Below are 18284 nucleotides of genomic sequence, written 5' to 3'. Positions count from 1 at the left end.
TAGAGGAAAGGCTACGGTTGCTCAGCGCTGAACCACTTAGGTAGGGATATAGCGACAGAGTAACCGATGCTAAATTAAATTCCTTACAGCGACAAGTACAAGTTTCTACGGATCTACAGACCTTCTACTCATGATTCGCAACGTGTTCACTACATGTGGGTTTAGAGTCACCTATCAAGTGTAAAGAGCTAGCGAGGAGCGGAGCTCCTTGATCTCGACCTATGCTACACATAGCTCTGGCTTGCCCAGAAACCGATTGCGACCTGTAGAGTGGTCCATTCATATCTGAGGGAACAGTACAAGTTGCTGTCGTTGATAATTTCCGATACTTAGTGTAATTGGTCATTATTCAGAGTGTTGGCTGTACCTATAGTCAGATACGCGTACTAATACTAATACTAATACTAATACTATATTTTCCACTGTAGTTCTCATCTAGGGCGTACTCATTATAATCTCTTATTGTATTTCTATTCTAGCCCGTACACATTGTTATACTAGCATTATTATTTTCTTTTATAACTTGAAAAAGCATATTTAGTTATCAGTCATTTACTTACTTGAATAAACCATTAGTTTAGAACATTAATGTTTGGATTTTACTCCTTAACCGCTTACCACTCAAACGTATAATCCCTAATACTTAATACCAGTCGCCTTCTAAGGGAACCGCTCTCCCTATACGTCGGTGCAGTGACGTACCTATTTCTGGGACGTTACAATAGCATAAACATGTTTATTATTTTCTAAAGTATTTTAACAGTGTTGATTGCACTTTCTCCTGCTTTTTCATATTTCCGTATATGTGATGATAAACCCGCTGTATTTTATCCAAGCCTCTGTTAACTTGCATGCTCCGATCCATGTCTGGATCGAAAAAAGCCTCGCAAACCTCGCATTAACTGAATTTTTGTTCGCATTAAATGCGACCTGCTATCATTTTAAAAATCGCACTAAACCGAATATCGCACTATGTGAACTAGCATTAATCGAGGCTTACCTGTATACTGGTTTTTGGTTGACGCGATATATGTATAGAAACAGTAGAGACAGGCGATTGCATTCTGACTCAAACACCACTAGAGTAGGTGGTATAATACACGTAGGCATACGTAGAATTCAATGAAGTAGTAACAAGTTTTTCACGAATATCTCGAAAACTAAAGCTTTCAGTTGATTATGCATAATAAAAAAGTTCTTCAGCATCATGCTCCCGACAACATATTAAAGGGTTATTGAAATCAACCTATGTTGAGATTAGAAACTTTCTGTTTTTTGCAATAATAATTCTTGGCAATGAAAAAATGCAAAATATTTTTTTACAGGACCAATGGGGAGATATACTCTGCAAGATGCATAAAGTTTCGCTACAATTGGTCCATCCGTCTCGGAGTAATCGATGAACATACGCCGAACGTACATGAAATAGTAGATTTTTTTGCAATAAAAACCGTTCGGAATGAAAAAATATAAAATTTTTTTTAACGGGACCAATCGGGAGACATACCTTAGAAGATACAAAAGATTTCATTCTGATTGGTCCATTCACCTCGGAGTAATCGGCGAATAAAACCAGGAAAAAAAAAATTTTTTTTAAATATATACTCATCGAATTAAGTATCCTCCTCCTTTTCGAAGTCGGATAAAAATGACGAAAAAGTTTCATCGCTACATTAGTATTGTCTCGCTGATACGAATACGATACAGATCTTCAAAGAGAAGCCACGTCGTGTCATATTGCTCCTGTACTTGCTCCGAGGGGAAAACCTCCCAGTGGTGGGTATAAACCGCAAACACAACGAATAGATCCTTTCGAACACTTGTAGAGTCTTTACTGTATTACTATCCGCTGAGGGGTGTGCGTGTGTGTGGGGGGGGGATATGTAAACATGCATAATTTCGGAAACTTCAGCTTCACTTTTTAAAACACCAACAATTAAATATAATAACTTAATTTATAAATGTCGGCTCTACGCACCTTGCATCGAATATATTCTGCCACACAACTCTGTAAGTAATGTAATGTACACTCAGTCCCATCGAAGTTGTCGCAGTGAAGTTGGCGCGCTAACGCCGCCGCGGCGTGAATGCGTTAGCGCGCCAACTTCACTGCGACAACTTCGATGGGACTGAGTGTACAAGTCGACCCTGGCAATGGGGGCGCTCATGGACCTGGCACCACCACATGTGGTAGCAGAAGCCCGGGCCAGAAGAGCAACTATGAGGTTGCATCTAGCAGGAAAATGGAAGGGGGCGGGAACGGGCCACGCGTCAATCTTTAGGGAGTTTGGGAAACCAAGCGGGGTCTTGACACAGTGGTCCGACCCTATACTTTAAATATAACTTCCGGGTAAGACTCCCGTGCAAAGAAGCGTGGGAGGTGAACCGGAAGGAACTCCTTACTCCGGCTGATCTGGTACACAGACGGCTCTAAAACCAAAATCGGAATCAGAGCGGGGATATGTGCCAAGTTAACCTGTGCCAAGTTATATCTGGACTGGGGCTACAGGGGCGAGAACATCTATATTTGCAGTGACAGTAAGGCTGCGCTCGGATCCCTCCGAATCACGGTAGTGAGATCCAAGCTGGTACAAGAATACACTGAACTAGAACGGTTAAATGGCAATAACAACCGTGTCAATCTGATCTGGGTTCCTGGACACGCTGGAGTATCAGGAACTGAAAAGACGAATATGTTGGCACGGGAAAGATGCAGTCTGACCCGGACACAACATACCACATAGGTGTCTCAATGGGACGGTCAAGGAAATGGTGAAGGCGTGGGTGAGAATCTAGAACCACCAAATTTGGAGCCGGACTCAAGGCATGAGGTACACTAAGGCCCTGATCAGAGGGCCATCGACACTGCTAGGCAGGACCCTAAGTTGCCTAGAAAGAAACCAGGCTCATTACTGAGTACTGGTACACGAGGAAACACCTGAGGCACTTAGGCATGGAACGAGAACCTGGGTGTCCGAGATATGGGGAGGAGGATGAGACTCTTCTCCACTTGATATTGCGTTGCGCAGGCCTGGAGGCCCAGAGGCGTTCAAGGTTCGGTGCTCCAGTCCTTGACGACGCACACTTGGAGGACATTGGAATGGGCAGGCTCCTAGGCTTTGCAAGGGAGGCCAGCCTTCACAATTTACCTCGGTAGCTAGAACTGCCCGTTTGGGCTCGGGTACAATGGTTCCTTGAGGACTGAGTGCCCGGCGTATTAGCAATAATAATAATAATAATACTGTAATGTACAAGAGATATTTGTTTTTTGTGACGACGAAAAACTTTTGTTTTCCAGGTTATAAATATTATTAATGCTTTTTATTAGCAGAAATAATATATATTCTGGTATACATTTGTTTCTCTGCATGAAAAATTTAGCAAGTGCAACAAATTACATCGTTATCTGATAGATGTCCTTATTTTTATTAAAAAGTGAGAAATAGTTACTTGCTTAATCGGAACAATCCTAAATTTTTCCTCTTCTTCTTTCGTGTTTTTTTTCCTTTTTCTTTTGTACATTCATGCAACGAGTTTTTATTGATTCAAGTGCATTCACGATACTCTATCTCCTCGTTCTTACTATACTTTAGAACAGGACTCGGAATTAACTGCTCTTTTCGGGCAGTTTTCAGAAACTACGCCCCTTTCCTCCCGCCGCTCGCTATGCCTCGCGCGAGGGCCATAGTCCTCGAGGCACCTCAGGCGCGTCCCGTATGAATCGTACCCCATGGATGATATGGAAACCTATTGATACGAGTGTAGCCCCAATGCACCCTGAAAAGTTTATAGGGCACGTGCCAGAAGTGCCTCGAGGATTAAAACTCTCGCGCGGGGCACAGCGAGCGACGGGAGGAAAGGGACGTAGCCCCTGAAAACTGGCCGAAAAGAGCAGTTAATTCCGAGCCGTATTTTAGAAGGTGTAGTAGGTCCCCAGATAGGTCTGGAGATCGGGTTCTGTCTTCTGCCAGACTTGCGTGATTTTACAATCTCTTTGAATATTGTTAGTTGATCGGTGTGGGTAAATTTACCTAAACCCGATGAAACATGTTAAACGCGCTTCTTTCCGACGCTACAAATGGTATGTAGGTACTATTATTTGTAGAAAATCACTCGAACGTATTAGTTTTCGCAGCAAAAGATACAGTATGTTACTTTCTGTAACCAACCATTTAAACATACTACTTTTTGAGAGGGAAGATGTAATGTGCTACAGTTTATTAGGTTCGTCATATTATTGTTGCGTCTAGTATTGAACTTCAATAAGTTATAGCGTAAAGGCAGTTAGAATTTTCACTAACTTATAAGCTCTATGGGCAGTGATGTGCGCGAAAAAAATCAGAGTTCTGTTTTAAAAAATTTCGTTACTATTAAGGGAAAGATAGAAGAAATTACATTATTAGAAAAATTTCTAAAGCGTACTGCGTAGTGGTGCTCAAAATGCTTTCTGTTTATGTTGATATTACTTAAAATTGTTATTACTTTTGTAAAACGTTAAGCACGTGACAAACAAAACTAATGCATTTCTTAACTGATATTCTTCGATAAAATGTATTTCATTTTAGTTGTAGAAATTAAGTCGTTTTTAATTCACTTGTTATACACATATCTGCGATGGTGAAATGTTTCCTTCAACTACTTGGTAATATCAAAGTATGAACTACATGTTTCTAAATATTATTAATTTGTGTATGGAATGCATGAGAACGACGAATTGAGCAGATCTAAATTGTATGCGGGTTCAATGAATCTCAAGTTTTAGCTATCAAACAGCCGCAATTTATATTAACGTACAGTTTATGTAAGATTTAATGTGCATACGATTTAGTTTATATAGCTTTCTGTACACGTATCTGTTACAGAACGCATGTATCTTTATTTAGAATATTTATAACAAACAGGTGGATGATTGTTAACAGGATTCGAATTTTCGTGATGTCTGTGTGTATATTATGCTGTTGAAAGCAAAATCTTTTTCTACTGCAATTATTTCCATAGTACATTAAAAAAAAAGATACAATCTTTGATAAATATATTAAATTGGAATAGTCAGGAAAGAAGTAATTTGCTGTACGCAAACAAAATGTAAACACAGGATAAAATTTATTCCACATTGATTAATAAAATTTTCTGAATATGTGTGTTATTAGAAATTCAACTTCCAACATCCAAATTCATCGTTTCTCAATTCTGAGTGAGTAGTTTATTAGGGGTCGGCATATTGCGAAAATGCCGATAACCCAAGTAAACGTAGTTCACCAGAATTAACAAATCAAGCTTCGTGCCCCCTTTTTTCTTTATAAGTATCTCTACTGCTACCAATCAGTTCAGTTCTTTTATTGTTAAGACCCTGCTACGACGGCTCTGGGCCTCAACAAAGCATCTTGCGGTACTTGTAATCTATCTACGCTTGTAACTTTAAGCGAAAAGGAAGGAGCTTCATCTCAATTCTTACAACCCACCTAAGAGAAAGGTAAGTGAGACTATCCAACGCTTACTTCACCCTTAGTCGCACCAATAACAACGTCATGGACTCGTAACGAGACCCGTGGTCGTTACAGTGGTTCCAGTCCGAAATCGAATATTAATAAATTTAGATGGTTAACAAGATTAACAAATAGTAATTTAGGGTAGTATTACAACGAAATCTAGTCGAATTCTGGTTATTTAAACGGTAAAATTAAACTTTGGCAATAATTCCAGAATCTAATACTGTAGACCGGCATTTAAACTAATATATCAGAACATCTCTCTAAAAATACAAATAAAATAAAGACGTTTTTCTTTGCTTCCTTCCTGCAACTCAATATCCAGGTTATTTACTTTCGGGCCAATTTTAAGTATAACTTAAGCAAATAATAAAAATACAGCTACAAAACCTACATATAATAGATTATTTAATGTAAACCAAAACATAAGACAAAATTAATTTATTCTTTACATAAATCATAAATAATGAAACTTTCAAACGGATAACAAAAATATTACAAACGAAAATAGATTAACAAGACATAAAACACAGGAAATCCTGAACTTAAAAATCTTATAGAAAATGCTAATTATCCACTTATTTCTTCAAAAAGCCGTAAAACAAAGGTCATTCGATTTTTCAGAAGAAGCTATAACCGAAATATGAAACGCTAATACAAAGTTAAATGCGATACCACAAAATAGAAACATAAACGATTTAACAATAAATACTAACAAAATTGAAGAGGAATTGCTAAATGGCAGAACAAAAATTTAGATATTGCAGATAGTTCATGCAACTCAGCCAGCAATAATAAAAAAACTGAATTTTACGTATCACCATCATTCTGTGCCAGTCCCTTAAATAATAAGGATAAAATCGAAACACCAAGCAACACAATAAACAATAATTTCAAACATGAAATATGTTTATTAGAAATCAAAGGAATTACAGAGCAGTCAAGTCTAATACGAAATCGAAACGGAGGAAATAATTAAGGAGATTTAACCCTTAACTGGGGAAGTCCAGTAAACAATATGGTAGACCATCAAAATCAAATGCAACCTCTAAGATTACCTTTAAAATATGTAGCAAATAGTACCAGAATTCGATAGAAGAACTATTTCGGTTACAGAATATATAGAAAAACTAAAACATGCAAAAAATATTATATCGTCAGTGGATTGTAACCGATCGATCAGGCTATCGATACGATCACATATTCTAAGGGGCCTGAGTATGCCGCCCCACTAGCATGTCTTAAGTACAGACCACGCAAGCGCGAGGATTTCCCTTCGTGGCCAGCGATTTCGTGCGAGGTGCCTTGGTGCCTGCCGATCCGCAGGACGAGCATTTGTTGTCGAGCTCTCAATGCGACGAGACGTATCTCTAGCTAAGAGAAGGCATTCAGGACATACGCACTATTCGCAAGCCACCCAGCAGTTACGACAATCTCGTGCTTTGGTATTGCTTCCGAGATTGCTCCCATTCTTCATATGCAACCTGAGGCCCTTTCTTGCATCTACTGGACTGAATAAGAGCCCGCGAGAATGAAGGAATCGCCAAAGCGAGCACTGAATATGAGAGACGATTTATGGATCTCTGGATAAATTCCGTTAGGATTCGAAACGGTTGTAATCGCGAGCGAACTGCGTATATCGCATCGTGCGGGTATTTCTGTTAGCCGTTGACGCGAGCCGTGACCGCGAATGTTATTCCGCGTGGCGATATGTTTACGACCGGTTCTTGCGATCGTGTTACGGTTTTGTTTCCGAGTCGTTGACAAATTCCATAAATGTACGACGGAGCAGTAACGATACCAATTCTGAATAAATGATTTTGTTCCCTCTGAGTGTCCTAACCCTCTGAGTGTCTTAATTCTTTCTCACCCTTCTGTTTCAATTTCACTACAATCTGCTCGGTTGAATTTCCACGACCCAGCCCCACTCTTCCCCCACCACTCAGCGCAGCGAGTTCAGCTCACAATCAGCTCGGTGAAACCTGATTTCAGTAGACAAGAACAGAAAATGAATTCAATGAAAAGAAAGAAGACAGACCCACATCAAATGGATGCCGCGACTGGAAAAAGTAAACATGCAGTAAAGAAAATTTTATTTTCAGTCATTTTCGTCTTCCCTTTATAATTGTAACACCAATGGATAGCTGACATTCTTCCGATTAAAATGAGTCCAAACACGATATAATTTGAACCATATTTACTCTACATGATTCATTATGATTTACTCTACGTGATTCATTATGTATTTATTAGATAACGTAAATATGATCCGATTTACGTCGTGTTTGGACTTATTTTAATTAGAAGTATCTCAATAATCCAATGGTATAATTTTCATAAAAATAAGTTGAAAATTACTGATAGTGAAATTCTCGGTATTGCATGTTTACTTTTTCCGCTCGCGGCATTCTTGTGAAGCGCGCACCGTGCCTCGACCGTCGCTGCTAGACGTAGTATGTCTATCTCGCTTCCTCCTATCGTATCTATTCTCTTACTCTGTCAAGTTCTGCTCGAATCAATTCTCGGAATGAAAACTACCATGCTTGCGAGAATTTCACTGCTGACTCCCGAACTCTACGCCGCGCCGTGTAGGGTACAGCTGCGCCTATATCTTTTATTTGCTGATTTTATAGGGCCGAAGGAAAGGATCTCGTCGTTAAGATAGAATACCAGACTCTTTTGTATTTCACAGTTTATTTTTGAATCACAATGTCGTTACTTTCACCAAATGATTAAACTTCTCTAAAAAAACGTTAGCTAAACTTTTTTAACTATTTTTCTGAGAATCTCTAGTGTAGGTTGGTAATCCTGACCATGCGCCTGCGCGCTACAAGTAGGTCCCTTCGGTCGTTTGCTCTCACTGCCATCTTGTTCAACAAACCTCGCGCAATTTCAAACTCAAACCCAAACACAAGCAGTAAGACTATTATACCCCTCTACGGAAAAAATAAACAGTTGTGAGGAGATAAAGGCCGCGAAACCGCGGGCCCCGCTGGCGCGCACTGCTCGTACAAACACCGCCGCCAGATGGCGACCGCGCATCGCGTGCATCGCGAACTCGCGAGGCGAACGGCCTCGCGAGCAAATATATACCGCGCCGCGAACCGACGAAGGCAGATCGGTTCTCTGAGCGGCATTCCACATATGCGCTACAGCGAGACAGATCAACCACGTATTTTTGGGCACCTCACGACTCCTTCAGTAGTGATCGACGGACGAGTTGCGACTGTGGTCGTCCGCCGATAGGTTCGCTGTTTCCGCTGGACACTGCCATGCCGGGGATCTCCCGAGCGGCTTCCCGACCGCCGCACAGGCGAGAATCGCCGAGAACGTGGACAAAATTAATATCTTAAAATGTGAGGTAAATTAATCAAATAAATTACAATATTATAATTGCGGAAGGATAATACTGTATGTTTCTAATGAAAAATATTTTATTTTTACATAGTGTGACTTGAAAGTTACATTTAAATTGTTAATTAGAATCGCACATCTTTTTTTATACGTGTAATATTAAAAAAATGAAAAGGAATGCATAATATAATACATATATACATTAATATATACAAAATAGATAATATTTACTGATAAACATACTTATATACATAAATTATTCTAAGTTACTTTCCTGTTCATCTTCTACTTCTTCTACTTCTTTTTCTTATTTTTCTGCTTCTTCTTCTCATCATCATCATCATCTTCTTCTTCTTCTTCTTCAGATTCGTTGATATTAGCAATATCGAAAAATTGAATTACATCTCGCAGATGTTTTTCCTTTTTTCGGCCATACCATCCTCATACATAAAAAACTTTAAAGTCACACTATATAAACATACAATATTTTTCATTAAAAAAGTATATTATTATCCTTCCACAACTGTAATATTGTAATTTATTTCATTAATTTACCTCACATTTTTAAATATTAATTTTCTCCACGATTTCGGACAAATTCGTCACTGTGTGTAACTAACTTTCCTCCCCTGAAAATTTGAGTGAAACAAGAAAGGGAGTTTCTGTAAACAGCTGCAAAAAGCAGTGCTAAATACTTTTATAACTTGACTGGTCCGTACGTGTCATGTACGCTAATAGGGTGCGCGAGTGCACAAAAATGTGAATAACTCAGAAAACCGCAAATTACCGCAAGATATTTTTACAGATCCTTATTCAGGAAACTTCCAGCTTTAATTTAAGCCTAATTTGAACGAGTAGATCCGTGTAGAACACAACTTTTACCATACATAAACATTAAATATATCCATTCTTTCTATTTCGTCCTATTTCACAGTTAAAAATAAACATTTTGTTGTGCAAATTACATAATTATATTCAAAAAGGATCATATAAAGTGGCAATGTTAGCGAAAGAACATAATAGTTGAAAAATAATGAACAGCATTATGTTAAACTTTGCCCGATGAAACTGACTTCACAAAATCATCAACTTTGAAGGCTCATATCTGCTAAATGGTAATAATAAAATCATTAAAAGTGTCAGAACATTATGCACACATTCCTTATGAACTTCCTTATGAAGTTCCATTAAACAGATTTCAAGAATTCCGATTTTCGTTGTTAGACTTTTGTCCACGTTTTCGGCGATTCTCGCCACTGTGCGCCGGTTCGGACGTATGCATCATTCGCACGTCCACCGGATTAACGGTCATCCGATTGTCGGGGTTAGGGCGGGTTGCGACTACGGCCGTCCGCCCACGGGAATCTACCTCCGTATCCCAGACATCCTCCTACCTCCGCCGTTCCGTGCCGCAACACGGCTCGCACCGAACTATACCGTACCGTGACCGATCCGTACCGCGGCCGAACCGTACCATACCGTGACCGAATCGCACCGCGACCGTTAGTATTAAGCGACTAGTTTAAGCCCGTAGGATAAGCCGGTAGGATTAAGGTCGTAGGTTGTAAGGACCCCTAGGGCCGTAGCGTAACTACCTTGCACATATAGATATAATAAACCTTCGTTACTCCACACCAAACCCACCACCTTTACTCATTCGTCAGAACCCCGGACTTACCGGCTGAGTCTGCAAGCCCCGGCGGTACCCGTCACACAGTCTATACGGAAAATTAACAAAATTAACACAAAGACAGGACGAATCAGTGGCAATAGCTATGGTAATAGACTACAAAAATTAGTAATACAAATCAAGGAATTGAAAAAATTGGAACCGGGTATAAAGCAACAAATCATACAAAATTTTGACAAGACCATTAAAACTTGATGCAATAGAAAGCTTTAAAAATGGATTAGACCAGGAAATTAGACTAGAGCTGAAACAAAATCATGACCTGAATGCTTTCATACAAGAAGCTATTGAGATAGAGTACAAATTAAAGAAACAAAATATATTGAGGGGCGATTCATTTAGCATATTATGTAGTTTCGAAAAACACAGCGCAAACCCAACAATACCAGACTCTACACCAGGCCTGCCAAATATGCCAGGTTTTTAACCACGAAGCCTTATTTTGGAATAACGCGGTATGCGTATATTGTAAAAATAAAGACCATCTATCGTACAATTGTAGATTCGTCAAAAATAAGATAGAACTCATCTGCAAATATTGCAACGCTCAAGGACATTTCATCGGTGCATGTAAAATGAACAAATCAAAAGGAAACCACTGTCAATATTGCCAAGTAATGGGTCATACAGTTAGCCAATGACCATTTATAATTGAATACGAAGTATGTTGGGAATGCACAGAAAGTGGTCACGACTCTAATACTTGTACAGGGTGTAAAAAAACGAAATGTCACGGACCACGTGAGGTGATTCTACACCTCTAGATCGGTGGAGATCTGTAAAAGAAAGCGACCGCAAAATTGACCTTGACCCCTAATTTCAAGGTCAAATTTTTTTATTGGCTTATCGTAAGTTTCCCATAGAAAAAAGCCGTCAAAATTTCCCCATACGGTAATACATTAAACGTGGAGTCAAGCGGTACCCCTTTCCAGTGACCTTGGCGCGTCTGTCTTGCGTATCGCTCGAATTTGATGTTATAAGACAATTCTTAAATTTCAATCACAATGCCAGTATATAGGAAAGATAAATTCTAACAGAGCATATTTAACCTCTTAGGCATTATGCGCCACTATAGTAGCTTTCGCGGATGTCATCTTCCTGTATGACGCGCCGCTATAGTGGCGCAATGTACTCGTGCAGAGAGAACAGCATTATCTGTCACACATTGCAGTGCTGTATCATTTACACGTAATTTGCGTTGAACTCTGCCGTACAGAGAAACAGTCCCGCGTAAAATTCAGCTGTGCCTAAGACGTTAAAAACACAAAATAGCTATTGCGTCCAAAAGAAACTAAAAATAAAATAATTTTTAACAAAAAAAACATCCGACTTCGAAATGCATTAAAAAGTGTAAAATAATTTCTATTTCATTTATACCAGTATTCCATAGCTATTAATAAAATCTTGTTAATCGTTAAATAGGATACTAAATACATTTCAACCTTTTCGGAGGCGGCGCAAAATTAAAAACTTTTCTTCTACTAGGAAGATTCTAGTTTAGCAGTCGGCAACCTGTGACAAATGACCCATTTGATAATTTCAAGTGAACAATATTCAACGGGAATCAGCATACCCATTGCGGATTAACTATACTGCAGTTTACGAGAGACCATACTTAACTCGCGCAGCCTTCTAGGTCTAGGAACATTTTTGATAACATATGTGATTCTCCTCTACAGCTTACTTCTTACTTTACGATTATATAATTTTTTCTTTGATAAATAATAGGAATTTCATTGTATCGTGTATCTTTACCATATCATCATCGGTTATCAGTTATCGTACGTCATATATTTCTATCCACCATTTATATGATCGCAAAGTAAGAAGCAAGCTGCAGAGTGGAATGACACATGTTATTAAAAATTTCCCTAGACCTAGTACGCTGCGCGAATTAAGTATGGTCTCTCATGAACTGCAGTGTTGCGTGTGGATTTCGTGATTTAGGGAATTTTGGGATCTTAGAACGTGGATAATGGTACCCGTGAGGCGCTAAAGCACCCTGCTCGCAAGGCGCGAAAATGAATTAAACACACTGTTATTCACTGCTGTTTACTGTTTGAAAGTTCAACTCTTTATTAACCAATCGTGAAAAGTATGATTTCAAAATACGCTATTTTGCACGTGAGAACGATCCGTCGATTTTAGCTGACAAAATCATTCTGCGCTTGGCGGAGGAGATCTTCGCGTGGTGTCGGTCGATACCCCTTCCTTGATAGATCCTGGATCCTCCCTCAGGATCATCCCTCGTCCAATGGTGAAGGAGTCCACCCCGTCCTGTGTAGACCCCTTCTCCTGGCTGTGGTCCACCCTCAGGCACGTGGAAGTGGAGGCGCTCCGCCAAGACGCTAGAACGTTGTAACGCATATGTGCTACGAGAAAGCGTGGGACCCAGAGAAAATAGGAAACGACAAGACCTTGTAATGATGGTGTTTAAACTTCGCTCTTAACTTACAAGCATCGATACAAAGCTCCTTGACAAATATTGAAGACATATCGATACGACAGATCATCAATAAATATTCCCACGACAGTGTCGCCATACTACTCTAGCCATGTTCACCTGATAACATTTCACGGTACAGCAGTATACATGTACATCAGAAGTGCTACCAACTTCTGATACAATCGTTACAATTACAAATGTTTTCTGGCATATCTATAACGTTTCGAATTTTTTTTCTTACGACTTATTAATTACCAAGTTTGCCATACCGCAATCAAATCGTTATTGGCAGGATTCGGGTTTTTTTAATTTTGCGCCGCCTCCGAAAAGGTTGAAATGTATTTAGTATGCTATTTAACGATTAAGTAGATTTTATTAATAACTGTGGAATACTGGTATAAATGAAATAGTAATTATTTTACACTTTTTAGTGCATTTCGAAGTCGGATTTTTTTTGTTACAAATTATTTTATTTCACACTTTTTATTGGAACGAGCAGTATTTGTAGGATGCCGTAAGGCGGTTTACCGCTCTTATTAGTGTAGGAAATAAAATTGTTTCACGTATTTATTCCTTTATTGCATGACAACGAGACGAGGTAAACGATACAAAATTCAGACAGTTCATAACAACACACACACACGCGCCACAGTACATAAAAAGGTATCGCAATCCGTAATCGTAATTCCGTGTTCGTAAGCCGTTCGTCGTAATCGTAGTCGTATCGTATCCTGTATTATTCGTAATCGTAATCCGTGTTCGTAAGCCGTTATCGTAATCGTGATCGTATCGTGCCGTGTCGTAATCGCGTCGTGGTTTCGTAAGATCTGCCTCCCGCGCCGCGGACGCGTCCTTATATCCCTACGGCGGTCGAATATTCTCGATGTTTTCGCTTTAAATTTTATTCGTTAGCGCAAACGGATTTTAACGCCCGCTGCGCGTTTTTGCGGGCGCCGACGGTTGCCTGTTTCGCAGTGGTGCGTGTGTACCTTTCCGCGATCATAACATTGTTGCTCACGCACTCACGCACACCATCATTCGCACGGGCGGGAAAGAGATCACGGACACCGATCAGCTGTTCGAATCGTTGGGTTTAACGAATTCGTGGCCTCTTTTACCGCCTGCTTCCTACACTCGGCCACCCTGAAGGGGCATATGGCCTCAGACGCCTTCTTCATCTTGGGCCTCTCCCTCGCTTTCGTCGCTGGGCTCGATCCATTACTTCAGGTGGTCCGCTGATGTTGAAGTCGCGCGCGGTCCGTCGTGCTCGCCGACTTTGGCTACCAGATAGCGGTCGTTGCGCAATACCCGCGTTATCTCGTACGGTCCTAGGAACATTCCGGCCAGCTTCATCCTGGGTGCGGACTGCGTCCGCTGGATCGAAACTAGGTCACCCTCCTGATAGACTCTGGCCCCTTTCCGTTTCTTGTCGTACTGCTTTCGATTCTCCTGTTGGATGCGCTGCAACCTCTCCTTCGCGTGTTGACGTATCCCGTCCCGATCAGCCTGGAACATGCTCGTTAATTCGACCTCGACCATTTCCGTTATTTGCGGATCGTCCTTGGTCGTCCTTATCACCAAGTTGCACCAAGATCACCTTGAGGTGCATTCGTGTGCCGAACAGTAGGGTGAAAGGGGACACTTCCGTACTCCGACGGGTGGTTGCATTTAGGAGTTGTTGCACTGTTGGGAGGTGCCTATACTATTCCGCGTGATGCGGGGCGGATATTTTGGTTAACAGCGGTATTAACGTTCGATTTACCCGTTCTACCTGCCCGTTTCCGCGCAGTACGCCGGTGACAATAAGGACGTGTTCAATTCCCTGCTCGTCGCAGTAGCCCTTGAACGCTTGTAACGTGAATGCCGTGCCACGGTCGGAGATTATCCGCCGCGGATTCCCGAAGATTGTCGCCTGTTTCTGTAATCGGTCCATGACCTCCATAGAATTCGTGGTTTTTGTGGCTACCACGACGAGGATGTAGCCGTATTGTTTCTTAGTGGAGGGCAGGGGCCCGAGGTGGTCAATGTGATAGGTCTCGAGCGGCTGGTCCCCCTTTTCGATCGCGTATATCAGCCCTTCCTGCCGTCCTTTTTTACGTTCCGCGAGGATGCAATCCACGCAGTTGTTTACGACCTTTTCGACTCTCAATCGCATGGCGGGGAACCAGTAGTCGCGTTGCAGTGACGCCTCCGTTTTCGCGATAGAGAAATGTCCGTTCTCGTGCGTCTTGCGAAAGACCTGTGTCTGCATCCCCTTGGGTACTACGATACGTAATTCGCCGTCTATTTCGCGTAATAGTAGCCCCCGTTTCGTCACGTAACCGTCGATTCCTCGTTCGTTAACACCGTTTATGATTTTTCGTATGACTTTCGATCGCGAGACAAATCGACGTGGGGTTGCGGTTAAGCGCGGCAACGTGCTTCATTGAATTTCCGGGTCGGTGTTCGATAGTGTATTTGAATTCTTCGAGCAATAACGCCCAGCGTGCTACCAGATCGCAGAGGTCTCTCTTTCGCATGGTCAACGCGAATGCCCGACAATCCGTCACGATCTTAAAAGGGATACCGAGTAAATAAACCCTAAACTTTCTTAGAGCCCGTACTATTGCTAAAACTTCTAGTTCATAGCTCGGATATCGTTGTTCCGCCGTCGTCGTCATTCCGCTCGCGTAGTACACGGGATGGAATGCGCCGTCCTCGCTATCGCGTTGTAACAATATCGTCCCGTAGCCGTGCATGGATGCATTGGTGTGCAGTTCCGTTTCCCGCTCGGGCCGCTAAATTCGTAAGACTGGTTTTCTGAGCAGAGGTTCCTTGAGTGACTGGAACGCGCCTTGCTCTTCCGATCAGAATCGGAAGGGCACGTCGGTTTTCAGTAATCGCGTTAATGGTCGCGCCATTGCAGAATATCCCTGAATAAATTTTCGGAAGTATCCAGATAGTCCAAGGAAGCTCTGCAGCTGTCTGATCGTCGTCGGGGTTGGAAAGCGAGCCACCGCCTTTGTTTTATTTTCCAAAGAGCTCGCCGTGCCTCCTTCCACCACGTGTCCGAGGTACAGTAAAAGCTGGATATATGCAACAAAAGTTTGGTTGGATATATGCAACATCGCTATCTCCTCCACTTGGGGGGATCCCCCTAAGCCGAACCGAGCCGCTCGGCGAGGAAACCGTGTAATATGATCCGACCGTAATATCGGTGTGACTAATACTAATTGAACGATAAAACTTTTTTATTTTTAACTTTTTCTTAATGAAACTTTTACTAACGCATTTGTCAGATTTTTCTGATTAAAATGGTACCAAACACGATATGATTTGAATTATATTTATTTATTAAAATAATAATAAAAGTGCACATTATAATATGTATTGTCATATATTGGAAAAAAAATAATGTTGTTAGGAACATGTTGTAATAATATTGTTAATTATGATGTTAGGAACAGACCGTGATTTCCATGAAACCGGACAGTTTCTTCCTATTGAAAATTACAGTAATTTACAAGCTAACAGTAATAACAGAATGGTAATAGAATAAATAAACAATAATAATAAAATAAACAATATAGAATTGACACCTCGGCTACATATGTATAAGGCAGGCCGTACACCAAACACGCAACATGCAACATGCAACACGTCGCATGTTGTGTACGAACGTAGAATAGGTATCGCGGCACGGTACAAACGATTTGTACGAATGTAGAATAGGTATCGCGGCACGGTACAAACGATTTGTACGGACGCAGAATCGACACTAAGACTGGCTATATGCAACGTTTAAATGCCCAGAATCGACACCACGGCTGGATATATGCAACATTAAATGCCCAGAATCAACACTTCGGCTGGATATATGCAACGTTTAAGGGGGTAGACACGGCACGTGACATCTCCGATTCGGGACGTCGTCGGTATTACAGCAGATTTTTCTGCACCGAAATGGTAATACCCATAGATATAGGGCAGGTCGATGAAAACGAGAGGGCGCTTTTGGCTAATTCTATATTCTATTTTGAATGTAAAAGAAATAGTCAGCTGTCGCATTGTACTTGACAAAATATAAACGCAAAGTTTGGTTGATAGTGCAAGTGTAGAAAATTTATTATACTTTTAATTAATTAAAATATGCTTATGCTACAATATGTTACGTTGGAGTGAGGAACTATAAGTGAGAAGGAAAAATAAAAGATGGGAAATCCCAGAAAAATAAAGTTGCTTACGTTACACCTTTTTCCATATAAAAATACTAAACGGTTAGGTTCTGGTTAGATTAGTAAATAAACAGTGAATGAATATTTAAAGAAAAAAGGATTAAAATACTACCCAGTAAAGTACAAGCCTTTTTTATTAATAAAATACTACAGTAGAACATGAACTGCGTACACTTATAAGATAATTGACAATAATTATTGAACAAAGATTATGTATACAATTTGGTTGAGACGATACCGAATGTCTTCAACTATCATGCTGTACACCCTGGTTTGATCTGTAAAAATAAATAAGTTTAATAACAATTACTTTTTGAGTTTATACTACTTTAATGTACAAACTGGTACCTACACTTCCTGATGAATCCACTGTTACTTTCCTATTTCTGACCGATATTTCTTGCAATGGTGTAAAGAGTAAATTGTCACTGAACCTACGATAAAAAGTGAGAATCAGTTCTAATCAATCTGCATGCAATAAACATGTAAATGTATGTAATTTACTTATCTTTATGCTTGCATTGCGAAGACCTCGTTCCTTTCCTCCTTTTGTAGAACAGGATTTTCACCATTGATAGTGGTCACTGAAAATAATTAAAATAAATTCATATATGAAATTCATGATCATTTCCAATTCATCCAACTACTTGTATACCAAAAGTATAAGTGTCATACTTACGCTGTCATACATTGTACTCTTCCTGTACAAAGTAAGGAAAAGTAGCTGCAAGTATAAATTATTAGGAGAGTGTGAAGAGACCCACCACCACCCCCGTCATAGACGGTCCTCTTCACTCTCCAAATACTTTCATAGTTATATTCTTTTACGTACTTACATTATTTTGTACTTCTATTATTCAACAGCTCTCCATATGAGCTGAATGCACTCGTCGGTGCATTAGTGACTTTGGATTGCAATTGCTTGTTTGACAGCTCTCCATATGAGCTCAATGCACTCGTCGGTGCATTAGTGACTTCGGATTGCAGTTGTTTCTTTGACAGCTCTCCATATGAGCTGAATGCAGTCGTCGGTGCATTAGTCACTTTGTATTGTATTTTCTTGTTTCACAGCTCTCCATAATAATATGAGC

The sequence above is a fragment of the Osmia bicornis genome, chromosome 10 (assembly GCF_907164935.1).
Source record: "Osmia bicornis bicornis chromosome 10, iOsmBic2.1, whole genome shotgun sequence".
Lineage (NCBI taxonomy): Eukaryota > Metazoa > Arthropoda > Insecta > Hymenoptera > Megachilidae > Osmia > Osmia bicornis.
This window is presented reverse-complemented; position numbering follows the sequence as displayed.